This window comes from Pogoniulus pusillus, chromosome 3 (genome assembly GCF_015220805.1).
Source record: "Pogoniulus pusillus isolate bPogPus1 chromosome 3, bPogPus1.pri, whole genome shotgun sequence".
Lineage (NCBI taxonomy): Eukaryota > Metazoa > Chordata > Aves > Piciformes > Lybiidae > Pogoniulus > Pogoniulus pusillus.
In genome coordinates this window covers 15713338-15739756 of record NC_087266.1, presented here as the reverse complement: position 1 = coordinate 15739756, position 26419 = coordinate 15713338, and the positions used below count along the sequence as shown (strand labels likewise).

The 26419-nt window shown below is 40.9% G+C and overlaps 1 protein-coding gene across 4 annotated transcripts in view; it reads left to right on the top strand.

Annotated features, from left to right (window-relative positions):
- PDGFD (platelet derived growth factor D) overlaps positions 1-26419 on the top strand; it is a 164430-nt gene that overhangs the window by 56423 nt on the left and 81588 nt on the right. The gene's annotated exons all lie outside the window — the stretch shown is intronic.

Genomic DNA, 26419 nt, shown 5'->3' with positions numbered 1-26419 from the left:
TTATGCATCATATCTGAGGACTTTCCCCTGTACTGACCAGGACTTTCTCTCACCCAAAGGAAAGACTATGTTTTTTTCACTTTCCAGGGAGAAAATTTTACCAAATGTAAAACCACACATTTGCATCACAAAACTGCAAAATTAGCTTTCATCAGAGTCCTAAACTTTATTAAAGGTAATGACTTCCAAAATTCATTGTCATCATATATCTATGTAGCTTTAAGCCTTTGGGAAGTCTCTTTAGCTGATAGCCTTATCCTATTAATTTTACTTTTTACTTTTCTCTTTTTTTTTCCCTTCATTTTTTATGTCTTGGCTTCAATTTGAGCACATCTTGGGAAAAAAAAGAGATTGTTTTACATTCTAATCTGGTAAATAAAATTATTTAGTAAGCTGAATAATTTAAGGGATGAAGTAGGCAAGCTTATTTACTGTTTTTCTTCCTTCAACTGCTTGAGGTTGCTTTTCATCCCTCCTTCTATTTCTGTAGTTCATTATCCTCCCTTCTTCATTTCTGAACTTGTGATAGTTCCAATAAATATATATTTGTAAGAGTCCCTCACTGCAAATGCTGCTGAGATTGCATCTCTCTTAGAAGAAATATCTGTGGTAACTCTCAAGCAGCTGCAATACTCAGCATGCTGTGTTGCACTGTGTGTTACGGTAGCTATCCTGCTATCACTACTGAGATAGCTAATTTAAAGATAGCTCAAATATGTTCCCTTGAGCTCTGGTGGCTGGATGTGTTGACTCTGAATAAGTACTCTGATTGCACGGTGAGTAAATATTCCATATAATATATAGGGTATACCCTACAAGATAATGGGAAATGGAAAAGGAAGACTGCTTTTCTTCATTTGCACACACTCAGTTTGACTGCATGAAATGAAAAAGATGAGGAAAATTATGGGAGGGAGGGGCAGGACACCATCCTGGTAAGGATGTGATGTGTTTCTTCCTTCTTGCAATAGTGCAGCATTAAAATTCTGAGCACCACAGCAGCACACACAGCATCAGTACCTTCCAGGAGCAAGCAAATACAATTCAACAGCGCCTACATTTGTCAGCAGATCGTGCTGTTGGGAAGGCAGGGGGGGTTCACATGAACGCTGTTAGCGTTTCTGCACTGACAGGGTTCCAGAATAGCATATTGTCTCACAATTATTTCCTTTAGAGTTGATCCAGTGAACTTTCCTCTACTTCTGCCATCCCACATCTGTTTTGTTAGACAGCTGTAACTGGTTTAGAATCATCATAATAAAAAAGAAACCTTTTTTTCTTTCAGAGCAGTCTAGTTTGGCAGGGAATAAAATGACCACTTCAGCATTGGTGACAGAAAAATCTGCCTTTAATTGACAAAAACAGTTTTCTCCAGACTTGCTTAGGCACAGTATCTGAGAATACGTATGCCTTGAAATATCCTGGGGGTGGGCATGTAGCTTTTATGCTTTGTAATCTGCTTTGCTGTGTTTCTCTGTGAATTCTTCTCTTTCTTCTGCTTCATGCATTTCTATGCTGCAATGCTGTATTGCAGTTTCTTTTTCTCTCCTTTATCTTTTGCAATAAATATAATGCAAGAAATTCCAGACGCTGAGATGTGACTTGTAGTAACTTCGGGTATACTGAAAAATCTTTGAGAGCAAAATGGTATTTGGTGGACTAAAGATGATCAGCACAACCTCTGAATGCTCTCATCCTAGTCTTGAACTATTGCAGAAAACAGAGACAAAAGGCATTTCACCATTTTTGCCCTGCATTGTGCAATAGTTTTTGAATCTTTGGTGCCTACTGAAGCTGTGTGAAGTGTGGAGTTCTTCTCTGGATGGCAGATTTTTGCAGCAATCTTCCTCTACAGCCATTCTGCCTTCTTCTGTTTTCCACAGTTCAGCAGAGAATTTACAAGCCATAAAACTGCAGTATGCAGTTATGAAGTAACAGCCTCATCACCATGACTTCAGCAAGGGCTTATAAAAGCCAGCATCAGATTTATAAGCAGAGGAATTGCCAGCTATGTCCACCATGGTTTGCAATGACACACTTGCTGGTTTCTGAGTCCACCATCAGTAAGTTTGCAGACAACACCAAGTTGGGAGCATGTGTCGATCTGTTAGAGGGCAGCAGGGCTCTGCAGAAGGACCTGGACAGGCTGGATAGATGGGTACAGACTAGCACCATGAGTTTTAACAAGGCCAAGTACTGGGTCCAGCTCTTTGGCCACAACAACCCCATGCAGTGCTACAGGCTGGGGACAGAGTGGCTGGAGAGCAGCCAAGCAGAGACCTGGGAGTACTGGTCAACAGGTGACTGAGCATGAGCCAGCTGTATGCCCAGGTGGCCAAGAAGGCCAATGGCATCCTGGCCTGTGTCAGGACTAGTGTCATCAGCAGGACCAGAGAAGTCATTCTGCCTCTGTAGTCAGTGCTGGTTAGGCCACACTTTGAATACTGAGTCCAATTCGGCCCACTCAATTTAAGAAAGATGTTGAGGAGCTTGAATGTGTCCAGAGAAGGGCAACAAGGCTGGTGAGGGGCCTGGAACACAAACCCTATGAGGAGAGGCTGAGGGAGCTGGGGGTGTTTAGCCTGGAGAAGAGGAGGTTCAGGGGGGGACCTCATTGCTGTCTACAACTACCTGAAAGGAGGCAGGGGTTTGTCTCTTCTCCCAGGCAACCAGTGACAGAACAAGAGGACACAGTCTCAAGTTGTGCCAGGGCAGGTTTAGGCTGGATATTAGGAAGAAATTCTTCACAGAAAGAGTGATTGCCCATTGGAATGGGCTGCTCAGGAGGGGTGGTGGAGTCGCCTTCCCTGGAGGTGTTTAAAAGGAAGCTGGATGAGGCACTTAGTGTCATGGTTTAGTTAACTAGAAGGGTTAGGTGATAGGTTGGACTCCATGATCCTAGAGGTCTTTTTCAACCTGGTTAATTCTGTGATTCTGTGATTCTGATGATGTAAAATTCTGATTGAGTGTATTGTAGATAGTTTTTGTAAATGATTAAAAGTATTAAAAGCAAACTGAAGCATTTCACAAGGAGCATTTTCCTTAAGGTGATAGTGTTGTCTACTTGGTTGTGGTTTTCTTCACTGCAAATGAACCTTCAAGTTCCTTGGTGTTTTTTTTCTGCAGAAAGCTGCTGTTCTCATGTCAGTGTCATCACTGTCCCGAGAGTAGTTAACAATTTTGCCCTCTTTTGATGCTCATTCAACATATCCAAGTGGCATGTTCACTCTGTTCATGGAGGGCAAGGGTCTTGACTGCCCTGCCTGTGGAAGGAGGTACATTGCTTTGCTTTTTGGGTAATTGTTATTTCTATTTTTTGAAAGACAAGGGCCCTATTTTCCTTTCACAATTCCTCCAGGAGCTCACTAGATCTATATGATCTTTCAAGCTTAACTGCCAATGACTCCAAAAGTTCATTTATTCTCTTCTTACTTGAGAGACTGCATTTCATAGAACATATTAGTAGCCTGCAAAATATCAGTGAAGATGCCAAAGCCTGATTTTTCCTCACAGGAGTACAAAAAAAGGGTTAAAGACACTAAGACCCCATGTATCACCCACATATATTTATATCTGGAGGGTAATCACACTGATTGTTTTGAATATTTTACAATCTGCTCTGAGGCAAAGGAATTGTTAGTGTAGTCTGGAGCTTGTTATTATGAACGAACTGTAACTGAGATGTTGAAAGGTCTTTCACATTACTTCAGAGTAGCTATTGCCCATTAACTGTGCTCTAATATTGCAGAAATTTTAAAGGGCATTTGAAAATCACTTAGAGATGAGATATTTAAAGATGATTTAGAAGGCATTAAAAGTGACCTGCATGGCCCTGTATATTCTGCTATGTCCATGGTTGCCTGTGTGGACACTTCCTTTATTTTACAAATTAGCCCTATACAAGTTCAGTAGTCACAAAACTAGTGAAGTTTTTAGTTTAAAATATTGAGTCTCAGTGTTAATATTGACATAATTCCTACCATTTCATCTAATTGCATAAAATACTGTGGTTCAGGGAAGAGTTGGATGTTGTCTCATTTTTTTGCTCAAGCATTGATCTGGTGACAAGTCAGCAATGATCTGCTTGTGTTTGTTGTGACTGACCACCTTTTTCTCTATTATTTGCCATTATTTGTCTCAGAATTAAGGAAATATAAAGATGCCTTTTGTGGTTTTGTAGTAATGTTTGAGATCTGATTCCATACTGCTACGAAAGTCATATAATCCTGATCTTAACATTATACAACAGGAGATTACAAATGAGAATATTTCCAAGTGAAATGCTCAGTACGTAATGAACTTAGAAAAGTCAATACTTCCTGACATTCATGTTCACCTGCAGGTCAGAACGACATAAGTCTGGTTTGAGTGAGAGATGTTTTGTGTTTTGTCAAATGCCTGGCATGGCACAGGCATGTCAGTGCTGCCAGTGTGTTTGTGTACTGCAAATAATGTATTTCTGAGGTTGCACACAGCATTGCAGGCTCTGAGTGATACTGAATGATGTATCAAATGAAACAAGATGTGGAATGTAAAAGGGGAAGTGGAAACAATTCTTCAGGCAGATTCAGAAGTGTGAGCTGTGAGACAAGGACAGGGCAGTGCTTGGTGCTTCTCAGGAGCAGTGTGAGCATTGCCCATCATTTCTTGGAAGCAGTGTGATAATTTGTTTTTTTGTGCTTTTGATGGATATTGGGGGGAAATGGCACAACAGCCTCTTCTGACTGCTTCTTTTGAATAGCAACTCAGAAAGATATTTTAACACATAAACACTTCATACCTGGAGTACTGCATCCAGTTCAGGAGCCCCTGTTACAAGAGGGATGTGGAGATGCTGGAGTGTGTCCAGAGAAGGGCCACTGGGATGATCAGAGGGCTGGAGCACCTCTGCTAAGAGGACAGACTGAAAGAGTTGGGGCTGTTCAGTCTGGAGAAGAGGAGGCTCCAAGGTGACCTTCTTGTGGCCTTCCAGTATCTGAAGGGGTCCTACAAAAATGCTGAGGAGGGATTTTTTAGGCTATCAGGTAGTGACAGGACTAGGGGGAATAGAGCAAAGCTGGAGGTGGGGAGATTCAGACTGGATATGAGGAGGAAGTTCTTCAGCATGAGAGGTGAGAGCCTGGAATGTGTTGCCCAGGTTGGTGTTTGAGGCTGCATCCCTGGAGGTGTTTAAGGGCAAGTGGATGGGGCTGTGGCCAGCCTGATCTAGGGTAGGGTGTCCCTGCCCATAGCAGAGGGGTTGGAACTCGATGATCCTTATGGTCCCTTCCAACCCTGACTGATTCTATGGTAAGTTTTTTTATTAAAAAAAAAAAAACAAACAAACAAACAAAAAAAAAAAACCTGTGTGAAAATGTGTTAAGGCAGTGACCTGCATAAAAAAATATCATGTTAAGTCAAAAATATTTCAAACCAATGTGACATGAAAATGCAGTGATATTTGAATCAGCTAAAGCAGTGTCTAATGTCCCTGAAAACAGGGAATGGTGTTGCTGAGTGTCTGAGGAGAATGGTGAGCTGTACACCTTTCACTGCATGTTGTAACATAGAAGTTTTTACTTAAGAAAGGATGTCATAGTACTTTGCAGCTCTGTTAGGTAATACTGTTATTCAGTGGGCCCACATTAGTTTTTGTGGGCTTTGAAATCATTCATAATTGGTCAGGATTAACCTCAGTTACGCAGTTCTGTAGGTGTCATAGCATGCTAGTGAAGGGTAGAAGAAATACGTAAGGGGCCTACAAAAAACTGGGGAGGGACTTTTTAGGATATGAGATAGTGACAGGACTAGGGGGAATGTAGTGAAGCTGGAGATGAGTAGGTTCAGGCTGGATGTGAGGAGGAAGTTGTTCACCAGGAGAGTGGTGAGAGGCTGGAATGGGTTGCCCAGGGAAGTGGTTGAGGCTGCATCCCTGGAGGTGTTTAAGGGCAGACTGGATGAGGCTCTGGCCAGGCTCATCTAGGTTAGTGTGTCCCTGCACATAGCAGGGGGGTTGGAGCTAGATGATCCTTGTAGTCCCTTCCAACCCTGCCTGATTCTATGATTCTGAGTGCTGGCACAAAGTAGTTTGAGGCAGGTACAGGGTGTGCGTTTGCAAGGGCGGAAGCTGAAGCTTGTTGCCTTTTGTACACACTGATGAATGTGGCATGGGTGAGGACTCTGCTGGGTTCGAGTACAATGAAGGATTATGATGCATGTAGTTATAGACTGTAATTAATTAAACCCAGACAGACATCTCTGTCTGCTGCAGCAGACTGCCGTGGGCATGGGTGTGCCCTCTCCTCTGGGACGTGTGTCAGCTTCCTGAGCCACGCTGGCCTCAGTGGGATTGCAGGGGAGGTCGCAGGCACTACCAGCAGACTTCTTCATCTCTTTCCGAGAAAACTGGCAGGATTCTGGGAAGTGGGATCTCAAATCCCTCTTTCCTACATCCTAAATTCCAGGTAGATGTTGACTACATACCTGACGGATTTGAGGCGTTTGGCACTGTCAGAGTGGTTAAAAATATTTGACTGCGTTTATTTGTTTTAGTTTGCCTCTCAAAGCGTTTCTCTGAAAGATTATCGAAATTTCCTGTTGGTTTTATCATGTCCTCCATTGCAAATGTGACAATCCCTGCTTTTTTTTTCTTTTTCCCCCCTGCAAAAATTGCTCAGAAGTCACTTTTATGCTGGCACATCAGAAAATGAGACCAGTTGTACTTCAGAACAACACTTCAAAGATTTTATTGATTTGGGTTTTTTTTTTCCAGAGGAATGTTTCATCAAGGGCTTTTCAGTGAAGTTCTTTCGTCGACACTTCTTGTGATATATAGCACTCTAAAAGGCAAAATGTTGCCTTTTTAAATGGTTGACCTTCTAGGGCATCAGTGACTTGGTGTTTCAAAACCAGAATAATTTGTAATTGAAGTATATTGGTAATGCAGATTTTTCTGATTACAGCATTTAGAAATGAAGGCCTGGAGCACAAACCCTATGAGGAGAGGCTGAGGGAGCTGGGGTTGTTTAGCCTAGAGAAGAGGAGGCTCAGGGGGGACCTCATTGCTGTCTACAGCTACCTGAAGGGAGGTTGTAGCCAGGTGGGGGTTAGCCTCTTCTCCCAGACAGCCAACAATAGAACAAGGGGACACAGTCTCAAGCTGTGCCGGGGGAAGTATAGGCTGGATGTTAGGTTGAATTTGTTGCCAGAGAGAGTGATTTGCCACTGGAATGGGCTGCCCAGGGAGGTGGTGGAGTTGCTGTCCCTGGAGGTGTTCAAGAAAAGCCTGGATGAGGCACTTGGTGCCATGGTCTAGTTGACTGGCTAGGGCTGGGTGCTAGGTTGGACTGGATGATCTTGGAAGTCACTTCCAACCTGGCTGATTCTATGATTCTATGATTCTATATCCTTGCAGGAAGCAAAATGTGAAGGCAGTTTTCTTTCAAGATATTTTTTCTGACTGTGTATATTCTCCTTCTCTTTTTGTGTGTGTATATAGTCAGTTTTAATTAGTGAAATCCAAATTACATAATGTAGTAAGGATTTCATTTTGGTCTTCTCTCATGTAAACAGCACTCAGGGTATTAATTGGTGTGACTTTTTTCAGATTTAATGACATATATATTTTATATAAAATTCTGTATATTAAATTAAGTGTATTTTATATGAAAATTATGCTTGTGTGTATAGAAGTGCTCTCAGAGTTGTATGTGTTTATGGGTACAGAGAAGGATGAGAGGGAGAAACGAGGTTAAGGGGATGAAACAGTGTACTGTGAGATATGAGATAAGGGTTTTATTGTGAGCCTTTCACGATCTGGCTGTATTACTGGATATGAGCCATGACACAGTTGCACAGTTTTCCTGGACAAGTCCTGATAAACTCTTATGTCACACCAAAGCAGATGTGGCACATGTTAGAGATGGATCAGGGAAGCTCCTTGAGAACATTTGTGGTGCTCCTAAAAGCAAATCTATACTGTGATACTGTGATACATCCATCTGATTTTAAAGCTAGAATCAATTCACTACCATAGCCTGAAGGGAGAGCTTACATGCTGACCGTCATGCCCCAGAGGACAAGTGGTAGCAGATGCCAGTGAGCACACTCTGGAACTGACCTGAAACTGTATGGCAGGACGCATTTTGGGAGGAAGGATCGGGTCAGATCAGCTCTTCTCACAGTCCCATTAAGAAGGAATAACATCTCTTACGAAGATCTCATTAATTTCCTCTCTCTTTTTTTTTTTTTTTTTTTTTTTGAGATTAATGACTATGCTACACTTTGACAGCTTGTAATGAGTTTTTCCAAGATGGCTATCTGCCTTAAGCCATATTATTTTAATTATTTTCTTTGGGAAAATCATGACCATAAAATTTTGGGCATTTTTTGGAATCAAACAGGGGAAGAAAATGTTTGCTTTCTGATGTTGATAAATTTAGAGGGTTTAAATGAGTAGCTGTAACTCCTCTGTTTTGATGGAGACCTGAAATTTGTGAGGATGCTGTGGTAGGGATGAGGAGCTGAATTTCTGATAAGAAATTGATTTTTGGCATGCTCCTCCTACACTTATGAGAAAGAAAAAAATGTGTGTTTGTCTGTTCTTAGTGAATACTGCTCAGATCTTCTTTGAATGCAGCCATGTGGAGCACCTCCTGGTCTAGGCTGAAGAAGGCTTTGCCTCATGGTGGCAGGGCTTCCATGTGGAACATGGGCTGCATGTGCTTTCCATGACATCCCACTGACTGAGCGACCTAGAGAATCACTCATTTGTGTAAGTGAGGCACCATATTTACCAATACACACCAGGAGGAAGGGACTACTCAGGAGGGATTGCTCTGATCCTCCATCTCAATTCAGTGGGTAATATGCAGCCTTGCATCACATATACCATCTCCCGCATGTGAACTGAAGTGTCCACTCATGCAGCATTGGCTGCTGCATCGTTTGAGTTTTGTGCTTCACTCACAGATTCATGACTCTGGATTCATGGTACTTGGAATACTCAAAACTGGCAGAGTGAAGTTGGAAATCACATTCTTGTCATTAAACACAGCCAGCAGTGGTCACTAACAGTCAGGGGCTTCTTTTTTTTGTGTGTGTGCTTTGTTTAGGTCTGTTTCTGACCTGTATAAGTGCTTAGTGACTTTACAGCTGTGCAATCGAGGGCGAGGTAAAGCTGATGCACACCCCTGGAGAGACTTTAGATGAGCTAGGTACTTTGTCTCATAAAATGTAAATGTATGCAGATGGTGTTTTTTCTTATATAAAAGATGATCATGTGGTGTGGGGGCTGGCAGTCACATTTATCCTTATTAAAAAAGGGCCAGAGAGCCAGGGTTTGTTTGGTCCCACAGCAGCGTCAAATGATGGCAGGGGGAAAATGAAATTAAATCAAGTCCTAGTCTTTAACCTTTTTGTTCCTCTTAAGCTGTGCTAGCTCGGGGAGGGCTTAGGTAAGGAACAAGGAGAAATAAATACTTACAAGTGAAGTATGAACATCAGTCAAACCTTCCAGTTTTTGAAAGGGAGGTGGAAACAACACATTCCTACAACATCAGGTAAAGTTGTCAGTGTTTTCAAGTCTTGCAGCATGTAGCAGCTGATGTCAGGTCTGCTGGAGGCACATGAGTGCTGTGTCTCTGATTTTGAGTTAACAAACAGAAAGGAAAAAAAAACATACAGTCTTGTCCACAAATAAAAAAAGAACATTAAGGGGCTTTTTTTTCATTCCTTGCCTCCACCACCATCACTTAGGAGGGACCAAAGTAGTCCCAGACTGTTTTAATTCTCTGCTTCTCACTAAAACTCTCTACAAACCAGGTATGTAAGTTCCTGGTACTCTAGTAAGGGCAGCATATTGACAGTAGGGCAGACAGAGCAGGAGGCCATTCTGTTTTTCCTTGAGTCTGAGATGCTGTCATTATAGAGGTGATGTTAAATTCTAGTAGCTGGTTAAGACTTAGAGCAGTGGTCCCTGAGATTCTCATCCCTCTCAGTGAGACCAGATGTTGTCATGATCTCAGTTGAAGTACTTGGCTATGATGAGGACTAACATTAGGAAGCTACTGCAGGTTGCTGAACTGCAAGTGTGAGCAGATCCTCAGTGGATGGGTGCAGGTGATCTCCAGGGTCTCCAGAGAGAGGCTGGAGAAACTTACAGGCCAGAGCCTTTGCCTGCTGTGTTTACAACAATGTAGGCATTATCATACCAAATGATGGCCATCCTAATTTTGAGACAATTCATCTGTTCCTGTCATCTGTTCTGAATCTACTAAATGTAAATGGAGCCTATGTGGCAGAGTTAGTAAGGTGCCATACCTTCAGCCAGCTAAAAATTAAAGACATGACCCTATTCAACATGTTCACATTCTAGGCCTGAATTTATTTAGGTCACATTTACTCCCCAGAAAAACTCAGTCATATTCGCTGCCATCAGTATAGTTTAATATCTTCTTTGTCCCCAGCACAGCATCAATGAAAATGAAGAGATTACTTTGACTGCAGAGTCCAAAACAAACAATGTCAGGCTAAGTTCACAAATGGTTGAGAGCCCTGCAGAGAAGAACCTGAGGATATTTCGGCTCGAGGTGAGGAGAAAGTTCTTCACTGAGAGAGTCATTGGGCACTGGAATGGGCTGCCTGGGGAGGTGGTGGAGTCGTCGTCCCTGGGGCAGTTCAAGGCAAGGTTGGATGTGGCACTTGGTGCCATGGTCTAGCCTTGGGCACTGTGGTAAAGGGTTGGACTTGATGATCTGTGAGGTCTCTTCCAACCTTGGTGATACTGTGATACTGTGATACTGGTGGATGAAAAAATTGGACATGAACTGGCCGTATGCACTCACAGCCCAGAAGGTTGACTGTCCTGGGCTGCATCAAAAGAGATGTGGCTAGCCAGCAGGTCAAGGGAGGTGATTCTGCTGCTCTGTTCTGTTCTAGTGAGACCTCACCTGCAGTACTGAATTTAGCTCTAGATTCCTCAATGTGGTGAATACACGGATCTGTCAGAGTGGGTCAAGGGGAAAGCCACAAAAACTGTTAGAAACATGGAACACCTTTCCTGAGAGATTTGACGTTCAGCCTGAGAAGAGAAGGCTTCAGGGAGACCTTACTGTGGCCTTTCAGTATATAAAGAAAGTTTATAAGAAAGACAGAGAGATTCAGATTAAATATAGGGAAGAAATTTCCTATGATAAGGCTGGTGAGATGCTGGAACTGGTTGCCCAGAGAAGTTATGGATGCGCCTCACTGGAAGTGTTTAAGGTCACGTTGTATGGGGCTTTGAACTCCATGTGAGACATCCATGGAGATGTTGGACTAGATGTTCTTTAAAGGTCTCTACCAACTCAAACTGTTCTACGATTTTATGATTTTAAAACAAATTAGCATAATATGCAGCAGCTGGACTGACCTGGCCATCATAAAATTTTCATAGGTATTATGTGCAGAAGAATATAAGAAAGCATAAATGAATTCCTCAGGGGGCAATGAAGAGATGAGTCTTTGAAAGGTAGGTGACAGACTATGGTTGTTGTGAAATGCATAGAAGTTACGAGTAAGTCATAATAAAGGCTTTGAAAGTCAGGACAAGTACTTTATATTTGATACAGCACAGCTGAGTGGGTTAATGACACACATATGAGATGATATGGTCAAAGACATGATCCTGAGAAATGATGTCTGCATGAGGTTTCAGGATGGGTATGGATAGTACACCAATCCATGGGATCCAAGTAGAAATGACAGTTTAAGATACATTGCAGCTATCCAGATGTGTGTGAGAGGCTATATTCAGTTATCCAGACAGAATCAATACCTCGTATGCATGATAGAACAAATACAGGATCTGGAGAGAAAAAATGCTGTCTAGACCAGAAATACAGTAATGGGACTCTAATAAATGAGGTGGAAGGGACTATCCATTTCTTATTCTTCATATCAGTACTTCTTTTGTCATAGATATTGGACTTCCCTGGATACAGTGAAGCTCAGCATTTACCAACTATTAGCTGAAATTAATTATTCCAGGTTTTGAGTATTCAGTAAATGTTTGATGTCTCTCTGCCTGACAGTGACTGTCTCTTAATGACTGCTATCAGGTTATTTGAAAACTATGCACAGAAGTATGTTAATATTGTGATGAGGTCTAGTTTGGTGATGTACTCCATTTTCTTCCTGTTTAGTACTGCAAAATGTTTTCAGTCCTCAGAGGTGTGGCACTCGTACAGGGTTTGTGGCTGTTGCATCAGTACGGAGTTTGGCACCCTGTTAGCATGGCATGCTATTGTCTCTGCAACTTACTCTTGAACAAGGGATATCAGGCAAACAAGGAATTTCAGACTCATGCCCCGGAAAACCATGAGCATGGCCTTTTATAATAAGTGATTGTCATTTGTTTTATTTTTATGGTACCTTTAAAGGGCTTACATGAGTAATAAAACTTGAAGTCATTTTTATTAGAGTTCTACCTTATGAACAAAGGAAGGCTTCCATAAAGGTTGTATTTGTTCCTGAAATCATAAAATTTGATCCTCTTCTTTGGGGTATTTTCTTACCTGGAAAAATCTGTTCCTTGTGATGTAGCTCTGAAACACTCTTAGAAAGCTGGGTTTTGTTTTGGGGTTTTTTGGGTGTTTTTTGTTTTGTTTTGTTTTTTCTAAATATAGCATATCAGTTTCTTGAGTCAAAGCCAACACAATGTTTACTTCTGCTAGGAAGTATTGTTTGCTTTCTGTGTGTATGGACATGGGTGTGCAGGACTGCTCTCTTACCATGGGTATTTGGAGACAGAACAAGGGGGAATGGCCTCAAGATGAGACTGGGAAGGTTTAGATTGAACTTTAGGAAAAAGTTTTTCATGGGGAGCGTGGTCAGGCACTGGAATAAGCTGCCCAGGGAGGTGATGGAGTCACCAACCCTGGATGTGTTTAAAGGTCGTTTGGATGTGGTGCTTAGGTGAATCTTGTAGAGTAGGGTTATAAGTTGGACTTGGTGATCCTGAAAGTCTTTTCCAACCTGGACGTTTCTGTGATTCTGTGACTGCATTCTTACACAAAGACAGCCTTTTCAGGTTAATGACCTGTGCTGTGGACCTGTAAGGGCCCAGAGCAAACCAAATGAGTGGAGGCTGGCAGAGTGCTGCCATCCTTTGGTTCATGGCAGGACTGGCAAAGCTACATGTAGCACCCACACATGACACAAGCTGCAATTACAGTATAGTCCACTACCTTGCTTTTGACAATCAAGTAAGCACAACCTTATCTCTGCTAGGACAGATAATGCTGAGAGAGGAAGGAGTGAATTTTGCATATATTATGCATGCTTATTAGAAAGCAAATAGAACACAGTGATGATTGTCTTCCAAGCATTTAGATCCACATCAGAGACATGTGCAACTGCACCAAGTGCTGTTGAAGGACTTCAGATCTCTTTTGCAAATGGCAGCAACTCTCTTCACCTCAGTCTTTGCCAGAGGATAGATGAAGCCCTGTGAATAGCTGCCTCTCAAGGTCGAAAGTGGTGCTTTGTTGAATATGAACTAATGAAAGCATCTATTAAAAAAAAAATCTATGCTGCATTCCTGACTAAGTGTGATCTGAGTGCCTTCAGAATCTCAAGGAGCAGATGTTAGATCCCATAGCAGTTTTCTATGGCTTACATTATAAAGCCAAGCTGCTGCTGTGAATGAAAAATTTTGTGAGGTTCTTGGAATTCTTCTTTTATAGGCTAACAGAAGACTGCTGTGCTGGTGTGAGACTGATTGTAATATTTTCATGAAAGAAATTAGATCATTGGTTGTAAAATGAAAATAATGATGAAGTCTATGTTATTCATTGGTTTGCTGAGAGGGATAAAAAGCCAAAATGTCAACAGTTTGTGCCACTCTGGTCTGGAATGCTGGATTTATTTGCTTCCTCCTCACTCCACTCTAATATCTCTCCACTGATCTTGGCTAACACATAACAACATAAGCTTTGCTGGTTGTTTTGTTTGTCTGCCTGGGAAAGCAGACAGAGAAAGAGGGGGTAGCTTTGAGCCCCTTCTGAGCAATTTCCTTTGTCCAGGAGGGAGTTTGGATTTCTCTATTATTTCTAATTTGTGTGTAATTGTAAATACTTGTAAAGATATTGTGTATATATGCTTGTAAAAATTGCTCTGCTGTAAATACAGCTTTATCTTACTTCCAAGCCATCTGAGCTAGTCTGGTAAATTTCAGTAGTTGGGAGGGAGAAAGAACTTCCTAACTCATCACAACTGTCTCTCCTATAATTGTACATACCTTTTTTCTAAACTGGCAGGTTTTGCTTTACTTATTTAAAATTGAGGATTTGGAGGAAAAGAGCCTCAAAAACAAAATCCCAACAACAATCAAAACCTTCCTCCCTTTACAGTAATGGATGTCCTGATTGCATGTCTGCTGCTACTGCTGCTGATTTAAGACATCTTCTAGATTGCACAAACCTTTTTAGTGTTACCACTGAAACAGATAGATTGTTTACTCTGATCCTCCTTTCTTTACCTAATATTGTAATTGCCCTATTATGTTCAGGTGACCCAGTTTTCTGAAAGCAGATTCCATGTGAAGGGTTCATAAAAACTACCTATGTCAGAAAGACCACATTATATTCTGTTAGCAACTCTTTCTTCTACACATGTTGACCTTTTCCATCAACTGAATGAGCATTGACAAACATGCTCCTTTCCAATGTTTAGTGTTCAGAGTGGAATAAATTGGTATAATTGCTCATCTATTTCTCTGCTTTTTCAAAATGTGGATGGGTACTTTCAAAGCAGAATGTGGGAAATGCAGTTGGGATCCATAATGAATGATGACAAACAATGATCATCCTATCTGTCAGACACATAAATACACTGCCACCCTGGCTGAAGCCGAAGGAAAGATGTTGACTGCTTTGCTATATAATAATTTCTGGGAAAGGACAAGGCTAGAAATTAATGCAGCTGAGAACTCCTCTGCATTCCTTTTCAATTCACTGTTTTGATGACTTGAAAGATTGCTAATATAAATACCTTGTACATTCCCTGAGATCTGCTTGCATCCTATGCAGCCAACAGGAGCTACTAGTCCTTCTCAGAGAGCATCTTTGAGCATTTTAAGAATCAAGTTCGTGTCTGAATTTAGTGGAGAAAGAATGCTGTTGCTTTTTTTTCATGGCAGCTTTAATTAGTTTTGCTTATTATCCCTAGAGGCATCTAGAAAAAATCTGATCCATGAATATATACTCCACATTGCTGCTGCAGTCAAGCAGGGTGACATCTCCAGCTATTAGTATTTCCCTGTAAGGAATCAAAGAGCTAAACCTCTTTCCCATATGTTGATATTGATTGCCACAATATGTGTATATACACACACGTGTATAAATAGACACATTTTATCACCTTAGCTCTGATCTTCACATTTAAGGTTTACAAAAGGCAATTTTGGCATCATCTGATTCCCACAGATCTTCTCATTCACTCAATCTGAAACTGAGCATAGGATTGGCTTTGAAAAATGCACACCATGAGCTCTTGTCCTGGATGAAGGTCAGGTACTTGCTGTCCATGTTAGATTATTCTACTCATTATTCTACCCATTCTGTCTTACTGCATGATTGCCCAGGGAGGTGGTGGAGTTGCCATCCTTGGAGCTGTTCAAGAAAAGACTGGATGAGTGACTTAGTGCCATGGTCTAGTTGACTGGATAGGGCTGGGTGCTAGGTTGGCCTGGATGATCTTGGAGGTCTCTTCCAACCTGGTTGATTCTATGATTGTGTGATCTTGAATTTGACAGTTAAATACTGCAGCCATAACGTTCTTTGAGACCTGTTGGCTGGAGTGGTCTATGGGAGAAGATTTGTAGGGAGAAATGTAAAGATAACAAAATAGCTCAGAAGTTGAACAAGAATGTGTGCTAATTTGAGACAAATTGGAATGTTTTAGTGAGAGAAATTAGATTATAGGCTGTGGAAAGGAAACAGTGGTGATGTCTACTTTGCTCATAGGCTTAATGAGATGTATGAAAACAAGAGCACAAAACATAGATAAGACAGTGTGTGTGGGTGTGTGTCTGTTGGAGCCTGTGATTTCTCCCTGGGCTGCTTCTGTGTAACTAATCCTTCTGCTTTCTAACCACCCTTGCCGATCCTCCAAACTCACCTTGCATGTAAGGCAAAGTCTGTGATAAGGTAGAGGGGTGGAAAGAAGGTGGAAGGATGTTTGGGAGCCCCTCCTGTAGACACTGATTTCTGGGAGGGGTGTTGTATTTCTGTATTACCTTTAACTTGTATGTTTTTGTATATAGCTGTATATATTGTAAATATCTGCTTGTATATTGTGCTTTTCTCTAAAGCTTCATTCCTTAATTTCCAGCTGGCTAAGTCTAGTCTGGGTGATTTCGTAAGAGTGAGGGGGTGAGTAGCTCCCAAACCATCACAGTATGAAACCATTTTTTCATTTGTTCTGCTCTTCACAGAACCATTGTTTCTTCTGTAAGACATTTTTACTTTGGGCTGTAGACCCTATTTTGCTACAAGTTACAATAGATGTTCATGATGCTCCCTTCTGGTTTTATCATCTATAAGGTGTTTATCTGGCAATAATACATTTGTTGATTCTTAAATATGTATCAACAACTCTCCTTTGTCCCCATTTTTTACAAACATATTTATTTAATTATTTCTTGGTGATACTGTAAGCATGACCTCTTTCTCATGAATTTAGACGATTAGTTGGGTTTGCCATGATTAGCTTGTTGACTAATTTATTTATTAGATAGCTAACTGCTGCTCTGAAAACTGCTCTCAAAACACCCCTTTAGTGATATCTCAGAAGAGGGGATCCCAAACTTCACTTATTTTTCTCAAGCTATTTTATTCCATCTTTATCCATGGGCTTTCTGATCAAGATGGTCCTGTGTCCCCTCAGACCTCTCAGTATTACTGTAGTGTGTGTTAGCTCCTTTAAGAACAATTGAGACACATGAATAGGAAGTCTAATTTTCTGTCCATCCCTACCCATCTTTCTTTTCATTATAATATTCAACAGCTTATTTTTGCTTCAGTGATGCATACAAAACACAGGCAGAAGAAATTAAAAGCTGGTCCAAGTTTTGCTTGCTACTGGTTTCATAGCACTGTAGAATCAACTGGGTTGGAAGACACCTCCAGGATCATCCAGTCCAACCTAGCACCCAGCCCTAGCCAATCAACTAGACCATGGCACTAAGTGCCTCAGCCAGTCTTTTCTTCAACACCTCCAGGGACGGAAACTCCACCACCTCCCTGGGCAGCTCATTCCAATGGCAAATCACTCTCTCTGCCAACAACTTCCTCCTAACATCCAGCCTATACCTACCCCAGCACAACTTGAGACTGTGTCCCCTTGTTCTATTGCTGGTTGCCTGACAGCAGAGACCAACCCCCACCTGGCTATAGGTTTCTTCTTAGCAGAAATTAATGAGTATTGCATAGAATTTCATCCTGCAGAGAAACAAGTCCTTGCTCTTAGGCAGTGTGCAATGCTCATACGTCAGTAATTTTTGATAATATGAGTTCTGCCTGTGGCTTAAATCTGGTTTTGGTGGTCTGCAGCAATAAGACAAGTAACTACAAACTGGAAAATGGAAGGTTTCACCTGAACATGAGGAGGAACTTCTTTACAGCGAGGATGATGGAGCACTGAAACAGGCTTCCCAGAGAGGCTGTGGAGTCTCCTTCTCAAAAGACTTTCAAAACCTGCCTGGATGCATTCCAGTGTGAACTGCCCTAGGGCAGTCTACTGGGCAGGGGGGTTGGACTTGATGATCTCTGGAAATCTCTTCCAAACTCTAAGGTCCTGTGATTCTCTTTTCATTTGTTGATTGGTTGTTCTTCTTAGTTGGCTTGTTTAGTTTTGTTTCTTTGCCTGTATTTCATGTATATTTTTTTGAAAAGGAAAACTTTGGAAGATTTTTTTTAAAAACAAAAAACCAAACAAACAGTTTAGAGATTAATACAGGATTTTGAAAACTTTCCATTGGTAAACTCTTCATAAAAATGGTAAAAATGGTGAAATACAAGAGTTCAGTGATTAATTCTGGAATTGCTCCTTTATGGGTTTGATGAAAATGTCTATTGAAAACACAATTTTACAGATAATAATTAAAATTTTATATTCAAGTTCAAATGTCATAATAAAAGCTTTAGCATTTTTTCTTCTTCCCTTTCTCCAACTGCTTTTTCACTTATTTTGCTATATATAAACCCTTGTTTTTCAGCCTTTTTCATTCAAAGGTATCAAAGTCAGAAGTCAGTCGTGTCCATATTGTTGCTACTGCTGGAACATTGGGGCATTTTAATCACGTTTTAAGCATGTGCTGCCACCTCTGAATGGACATAGATTATTGAACAATAGTAAGATAATGCAGTGTATTGAAAATACTGAGTGTCTTCTGCCTTTAAAGATTTTTAGGTCTGCTGTGTTATGTTCAGCTCCTTTGATGTTTAAACAGTAGATGCTATAGCTCTTTCAGACAACGTTAAACAGAAGTGATAGTTCAAATCTTGAAGGCTCACAAAATTATCTCACTAATATGTATGCCCTCTGAAAGGACCTTGTGTGTCTTTGCCTGATTTTCACAGAGAGTATGAAGTATGTTGCTTGCATTTTAAATGTGCTTCATGCTCAAGGGTTTGGCTTTATGTTTGATTAGTTGTGTGGGGGGGGTTCTCATCTTTTTTTATTCTATCAAGACTTCAAGGGAGTTTTCGCACTGAATTCAGTAGCATTTGACCTGGCCACATGAGTATGAAAAACAATTACTTTGTCAAGGAGTTGTTTTCCTTGTTTCATTTGGCCAAAATACTGATTTTGCTCCTCCACCTGCTCTGAATGAAATTTGAAATTAATGTCTGGTTTTATTAGGCAGCAGCTTACAAGGCAGGGAACGGTGCCATGTCTTTCCTAAGCATTTTTGGAGAGCAGCAGTATCACAGCTGCAAGAAGGGCTTTGCCATCTATGTGTGATAATTGCTGATAAATAGTTTCTGGGAAAAGTAAGTGTGATTTTGTGTGGGTTTCCTTAAAAAAATGGGGTCCAGTCACAAAGTGTCATTTGCATGCAGAAGTCAGCTCATTGTGAGGAGTGTTCTGGCCCTTCTTCATTTTTATCAAGGTGTTCACTTCCAGGAGATCAGCTCTGGTCCCAGTAGTCTGGACAATGGCTTTCATCTGCCCTTTGTGTAGTTCCAAGTCTTTCATAAGGTGGAATGAAGTCTTGAAAAATCCAACTCTAAACCTCGCCAATGGAACTCAGTCACAGAGAGAGGACCAGTGAAAATACTTTGTGCCCAAAGGCATTTTGTTTTTTACAGCCAATTCAGGCAGTCCAATTAAAAAAAAATATACCTTTTCTTGCAAACTTTCTTTTCTACCCTCAGACCACATCATGTTTTTCTACTGGCAAACACTAGGCATATAATTAGTAAAGTATGTGAGTGTGCTGTGACTGTTGCTTTTTATATATTCTCCTGTGGCTTATCATTGCTGCAGTCATCTGGGTTTTCTTGTGCTTCTTCTCCGTTTCTTTCCTATCCTGTCTGTTGTCATTATAGCAGCTTTTGCAGAAGGATTTTGCATAACCATATGGTGCCTAGCTCAGGAAACGCCTTGAATACTGGGGACTAAAAGTCTCTGACATAATACATTTTAAGAGCAACAGCCATGTTATAGAGACGTCCCATCACTGAAGATGTCCCAAGGCAATTGTAATGTGAATCTTTGCCAGCCTCGGAGGAAGACTTCCCAGAAGCTGTGGACAGATACGTCCTAGATCTTATACCACACAGCAGTAGCCAGCACCAGGAGGTTTTGGTGAGCATTGTGCATCCATGGTTAAGTTAGGTGCAAAGACTTTGTGTAGACCTTTATATGTTTTAAGTGGGGAGCCAGGTGGGGAAAGCGTTGCCTATCATTGGGACCAAGGATATGCAAACAGTCTGGTGATTTTCCTTGTGTGTTTGTGGAAGGAGGGAAGGGAAGGATGGCTCACACAGCAGATGATGTGATTGATCAACATGTTAACTAGTGTAGCAAAATCCCATCTGTTTATGTGCTTAACATCTTTTCTAAACATGAAAAAGGGATGGGGAGAAAAGAAACACAGAAACAAAATCCAGCATGAATTAACAATCAGAGCCTAATCCTGTTACTGATGAAACTAACACAGCTTCAAAGAGAATAAGATAACGCCTTAACAGAAAGGCAACATGAACATCCATAAATACCATCCTCCCCTAATTCTACTTGGCAAAAACAGTGGGGGCTTTTCTCTCCAAATTTCTACTTTTCATTCAGAATATGCTTAAGCCCCTTGCTGTCTTCTGTAATAGTAATAATCAATTCCCTTTTTAATGACAAGCAGGGTCTAGAATAAAGAATATTATAACAAAGGAGTCTTTCATAATAACTAATTGCAACTCCATCGTGGTTTGAGCTTATTTCAGTTTCTCTCTGCTTGGTTTCTTTTATTCAGGTCAGCAATGGCAGTGAGGGTGGATAACAAAACATACTGAGAGATCCAGGCCTGTTCTACTTCTTGTGAAAATATGAAAACACTTAAAAAATACTTGTGCCGTGAACAAATTCCATGTCATAACAGCACCCTGTCTGTCTCACTTCTTTCTGTAGTTTCTATGAAAGAAGTATCTGAAGTAGCTTTAATTCTGACTGAAGCAGTGTTTATGCTTTCTTTAATCACTATTTACTTTCAGTAAGAGAGCTTTTCAAGTGGAGTAAAATATATTCTTCTATCAATCAGTCTAAACATTAAGAAAGCTACGTAGAAAACTATTATAATTTAATCATAGACTTGGTCATTTAGGGAAGAAAAAATTTACCAGAGTCATGCATGCAGAAATGCCTTAGCTGTGTGAGCACGTTCTCAAAAAATGACTACGATTATATTATTGTACATGTGCAGAAATTCAAACTATCATCATTTTGACTTCTAGCACAGTACACTGCTCCTTGAAGTGCCTGATGAAAAGCTGCTGTAATTTGCTAGAAATTAGTTATTACAGGATCAGCAGTAATTTATGCCTGGTCAGTCTATATTTGGGACCTTCTGGATGTGTGGGGTATGGCAAAACATGGAGGGTAAAGTCCTGCAGAAGATGTGATGCTCCCAGGCATCTAAGAAGAGAGACAGACATTTTATGCTAAGTGTTGGTGAAGTTCAGAACTCTAGTTCTGCCAGAATTGTAGTATAAACGTGATTCTCAAGTGGCATTGTTTGATCCAGCCACAATTTCAGCTATGAAGAATACAAGTAATGACAAATTACTCTCATGATAAAACAATCCAGTGTCTGTTCCCTCTGAATTGTAAAGTTTGTCTGAATCCCAAGATAATTTAGATTCTCTTGGTGGTATCTATTCAATACACAACCTGTTAGGACTAGAGTCTGTTTCCCTTTATATTCATCAGCACCTGTTGTAACAGAATTTTGGTCTTAGTTTGCTGGAAGTTACTGCACGTAAATAATATTGCTTCCACTATGACGATGCTAATGTCTTTTATCTTTTCCACCAGCCAAGGAAGTCCACTTCTCTTATCTGCCACTATTGAATTTGGATACTAGTACTACCTTTAATGTCCTTCCACTAACCTTAGATATTTATGGTAGTGTCAAATGGCTTGAAAGTCTTTACCTCTTGCTCCTTCAGTGTCTGAGAGAAAATACAGTCTGAAGGCTTTGTCATAACCAGATGGGCATTAGGTTCTAGCAGAAACTCATTCTCTGCAAACTTCTTTGCTCTCAAGTGGTTGGTCCAGCTTATGAGTTCCTGTATTTTTTAAAGGAGGAAAAAAAGTAATCGTTCCATCCATGGTGTACATTCTCAACTGAAAAACATAAATCCTCATTTTTTTAATTTCTCTTTTCCTTGTTTATCTTATTTCAAGCCTGCAGTTCACTTGACTTTTTGTTCTTTAATATTCCTTACATCAAAGTGCTGTTGCCAGTGTGGTGTTTTTGAAGCCATCTCATCCAAATCTTCCTCTTTTCTTTTTGAGCTGATTCCTTCCTTTGGATTTCTTGACTAAACTGTTACAGTACACAGACTGATAATTCTGCATCTTAACATAAGCAGCAGCCTGTGTTTGGAGGATGCATAGAACTCAGCACATATGGAATTGATTCACAAGCTTTTAAAGACTAGTTGGCATTGCTTTCATGATTTGCTTCTTGAAGGTAGTCTTTTCAGCACTGTAAAGAAATATTACAGGTGAATCAAGGGAAAAAAAAAAACAAGCCACAACAAAGTCAAATCTGATGCCTATGAATCTACTACAGACAAGATTTTAGGTGAGTTTTTAATTAAGAGCCTGGAACTATCTACATGTTTATATCAATAACACAATGTTTAAGGAATTAAACTAGTTTTTAAAAAAATCACAACAGTATGTATAGCAGTTCAGTAATTTTGTCAATGGTGGACTCTGCATTTTAGTGTCAAAGTCTTACTTCAAGATCTATGTTCTAGCTTTCTATGCAGTAGTGGAAATTTTGTCAAAAAAAGGTGTGTGACTAGGGAAAAAAACCAACCAACATAACAGGAATTACGTTGCCTGGCTGAAGGCAGTGATCACTGCATCTTGATAAAGGGCTGTTTCGCTTTGCTGTCTGCTGACAAAGACCAGCTGGCTTCACTGCATGTTCGTTGTTCAGCTCCAGGGCAGTAAATCAGACCGGGTCTATTTTAGTCATCTGAACAGTACTGATTTGTGCTAGTTGATGAGTTGGTTTTCTTTTGAGTCATATGAGAGTCCCTAGTGCAGCTGTGTGAGACTTTCAAGTGTGCCTTCTTGACCTCAGCAAATCATAACAGCACTAAAAATGTGGTAAGTAGTGCATGAGTTCACAGAACTGGCTACATTCAGCTATTACTTTTATGTCCAGAAGATAATTCAGCAATAACAAAACAAAAATATAAGGTGTCTTACATACTTGCTTAGAAATACACAAAAAGCAAATGTTTTCCTTTGGATCAAAGAACTCATCCTATTTTGATATAAATAGGAATCTTCCCTTCCCTGTTTAAGCCTTTGAATGAATAGCATCTATCTCTTCAATTCTAACTGATAGGTTGGAAAGGCACAACTTGCATTTTCCCTGATACCACTGATCATTTAGTTCACAGGGCTGTGAAGATGATCAGAGGGCTGGAGCACTTCTGCTGTAAGGACAGGCTACAAGAGTTGGGGCTCTTGTTGGCCACGACAACCTCAAACAGTGCTACAGGCTGGGGACAGAGTGTCTGGAGAGCAACTAGGCAGAAAGGGACCTGGGGGTACTGGTAGATAGTAGGCTGAACATGAGCCAGCAGTGTGCCCAGGTGGCCAGGAGAGCCAATGGCCATCCTGGCCAGGAACAGTGTGGCCAGTAGGATGAGGGAGATTATTTTTCCCCTGTACTCAACACTGATCAGGCCACACCTTGAGTACTGTGTCCAGTTCTGGGCTCCTCAATTCAAGAGGGATGTTGAGGTGCTGGAACATGTCCAGAAAAGGGCGATGAAGCTGATGAGAGGCCTGCAAGGCAAGCCCTATGATGAGAGGCTGAGAGAGATGGGATTGTTTAGCCTGGAGAAGAGGAGGCTCAGGGGTAAGCTCATTGCTGTCTACAACTACCTGAAGGGAGGTTGTAGCCAGGTGGGGGTTGGTCTCTTCTCCCAGACAACCAGCAATGGAACAAGGGGACAGAGTCTCAAGTTGTGCCAGGGAAGGTCTAGGCTGGATGTTAGGAGGAAGTTGTTGACATTGGAATGTGCTGCCCAGGGAGGTGGTGGAGTTGCCATCCCTGGAGGTGTTCAAGAAAAGACAGGCTAAGGCCTTTAGTGCCATGGTCTAGTTGATTAGCTAGGGCTGGGTGCTAGGTTGGACTGGGTGATCCTGGAGATCTCTTCCAACCCAGTTGATTCTATGAGTCTGTGATTCTTCAGCCTGGAGAAGAGAAAGCTTCAAGTAGACCTTGTAGTGGCCTTCCAGTATCTGAAGGGGACCTACAGGAAGGCTGGGGTAGAAGTATTTACAAAGTATTTTAATGACAGGACAAGGGATAATGGGTTTAAACTGGAAGAGTGGAGACTTAAACTACAAGTTAGGAAGAAGTTCTTTGCAGTGAGGATGGGGAGACACTGGAACAGGTTGCCCAGGGAGGTTGTGAATGCTCTCTCCCAGGAGGTTTTCAAGGCCAGGTTGGATGAGGCCTTGAGTGACCTGTTCTGCAACTGGATGATACTTGAGGTCCCTTCCAACCTATAAACCATTCTGTGATTCTACGACTTTTTCATGAGCGTAATGTATCACTGCACTAGGCTGGGCATTTACCTCTTACATTCTGCATCCTACTTTTAGAGTTTATTTGGGTTTTTTTTCCTTCCTTTTTCATCTGCTGCTCTGGTCAGATCCTCAGCTGATGTAAACAGCTTTAATCACTGTAAGGATGCTGATGATTTACAAAAACAAGTGATCTGGTTCCAGGCTGTCTTACTGCTTTATGAAAATAAATTTGGTGAGTGAGCTTCATTTGTAAGTGTCTGATAGGAGTTTATTAGCATCCTAATGTGCCTTGGAAAGTGTTTTTTAAGGGTGTTTTCATTTTATTTCTTAGGAGAATTTTATGTTTATTCTTTCTTTATTACTTAAATGCTGCATTGGAGAAACAAATTGGCCATTGAGATGGGTTTACTGGAGCATTCATTTCTTTCTTGACAGAATGCTGCTCTCCATCCATTAAAAAGTAGGAAAAAAAATTTTAAAAAAGACATTTTATTTTAGTCTTCATGCATTAAATAACCAAGTAAGTGTGGATGTGGTTAGACTTGAATTGGCAGGTGGGGGATTACCAGTGTCCCTTAATTAAAGTGAATGAATCAGGAAATTCACTGCCTTTACTTTGCAGCTATGTATCAGACAAACCCATGGCAGGCTGCAACCTGTGGGTCTGCTGAGATTTCAGATTTTCTTGTTGGTTTTCATGAGTACCCAGCTTTCTGCCAGTGGATGTCAGCCCTGACCCTGCTGCATCCAGCCAGGGAGAGAGGGAGGGATACCTTCTCCTTGCCAGGTATTTGCTGCACTGATCTTTGTAGAGTTTGTTCCAGTCAGTGTGGAATTTTAATGTATATATTGACCTGAAATTCAGAGAGGGAGTGTGGATGTGGGCAGTCCATGCCATAACATGCTTTATCCCATTTGTAGACCATGATGCTCTTGAGGAGCATAGCAAGGGCTGTGACTCCAAAAGCTGCTGTGCACTGAAAGGGCAAAGAGTGGTTTGGCAAATTTGGTATGTGGGAAGGAGATGGCGTGAAATGACTCGGTGTAGTTCCCTCCATGCTCCTGTAGCTTCTATCATAACTGAGTTCAGCACTTCACTTTTGCAGTGACCAGCTTCAGCTGCAAGAAGAGAGGACAAATGGCTGAGCATGGAGCAAATCAGTGTTCATAACAGCTCATAAGATTAACAATGTGGGAAGCTGGTTTCAGTAACTAATCAGGAATGAAGGTGTGGGAAAGGAGAAACTGTTGTGAGACAACAAACACCTTGAGAATGCAAAAATTGATGACTTTAGATCAAGTAAATCAATAGAGGCCAGCAGCTGATAGGACAGTAGTGCAGAGCTAAGAAAGACACACTACTCACAACTGATTTTAGTAACACACCATGCAGCTGTTATTTACCAAAAATATCACTTAATTATCATTTATGCTAGGAGACATTCAAGATCATAGTTGTGGTATTTTATTAATTACACTCTAAGCCATAAAGAAAACCATAACATTTCAACCTAGGGAACCTAAAAATGGTTGTTGCTATTCCATCTTACCAAGTACTCTTGAATGTCTGCTGTAAAGCAGGACTTCTGAAGTCCTGAAATCAGGAAAGATTTAAGATTTTATCCTTTGGCGGACTATTCTTCCATGGTTTCCATGGAAAAGACTGAAATAAACAAACACTGAAGAAAAAGATCTCTGGAATTCTTTCCAAAAAACAGAAAGCATAAAAATACAAATTTGACACCAAATTTGCCATTAATCCTGATTTCAGATCTGTTCTGCCAAGCGGAAAGTTTTGCTTTCCTTTCTTGTTTCAAACACACAAACTTCAACATTTTTCCTCTTCTGGGCAAGAGTTCAACCTGGCAAGAGTGAAGTGACTTGTGACTCTTAATTCTGAGTTTTGAAAGCAATGAAGGAGCATTTACTGTTCATCTTTGTCATTTGTGTGTTTTTTAGTAGATTGGTTGGTTGTTTTTATTGTGAAAACTGACCAGCGCAGTTTTAGGCAGTGCTATGGTGAGTTTGAATTTCTTTTCTTGGTGCCATACCTGATAATATCTGGCTCAATGTTGCTTGCATCTAATTAAAAAAATCCTACCATCATATATTCTGCTTT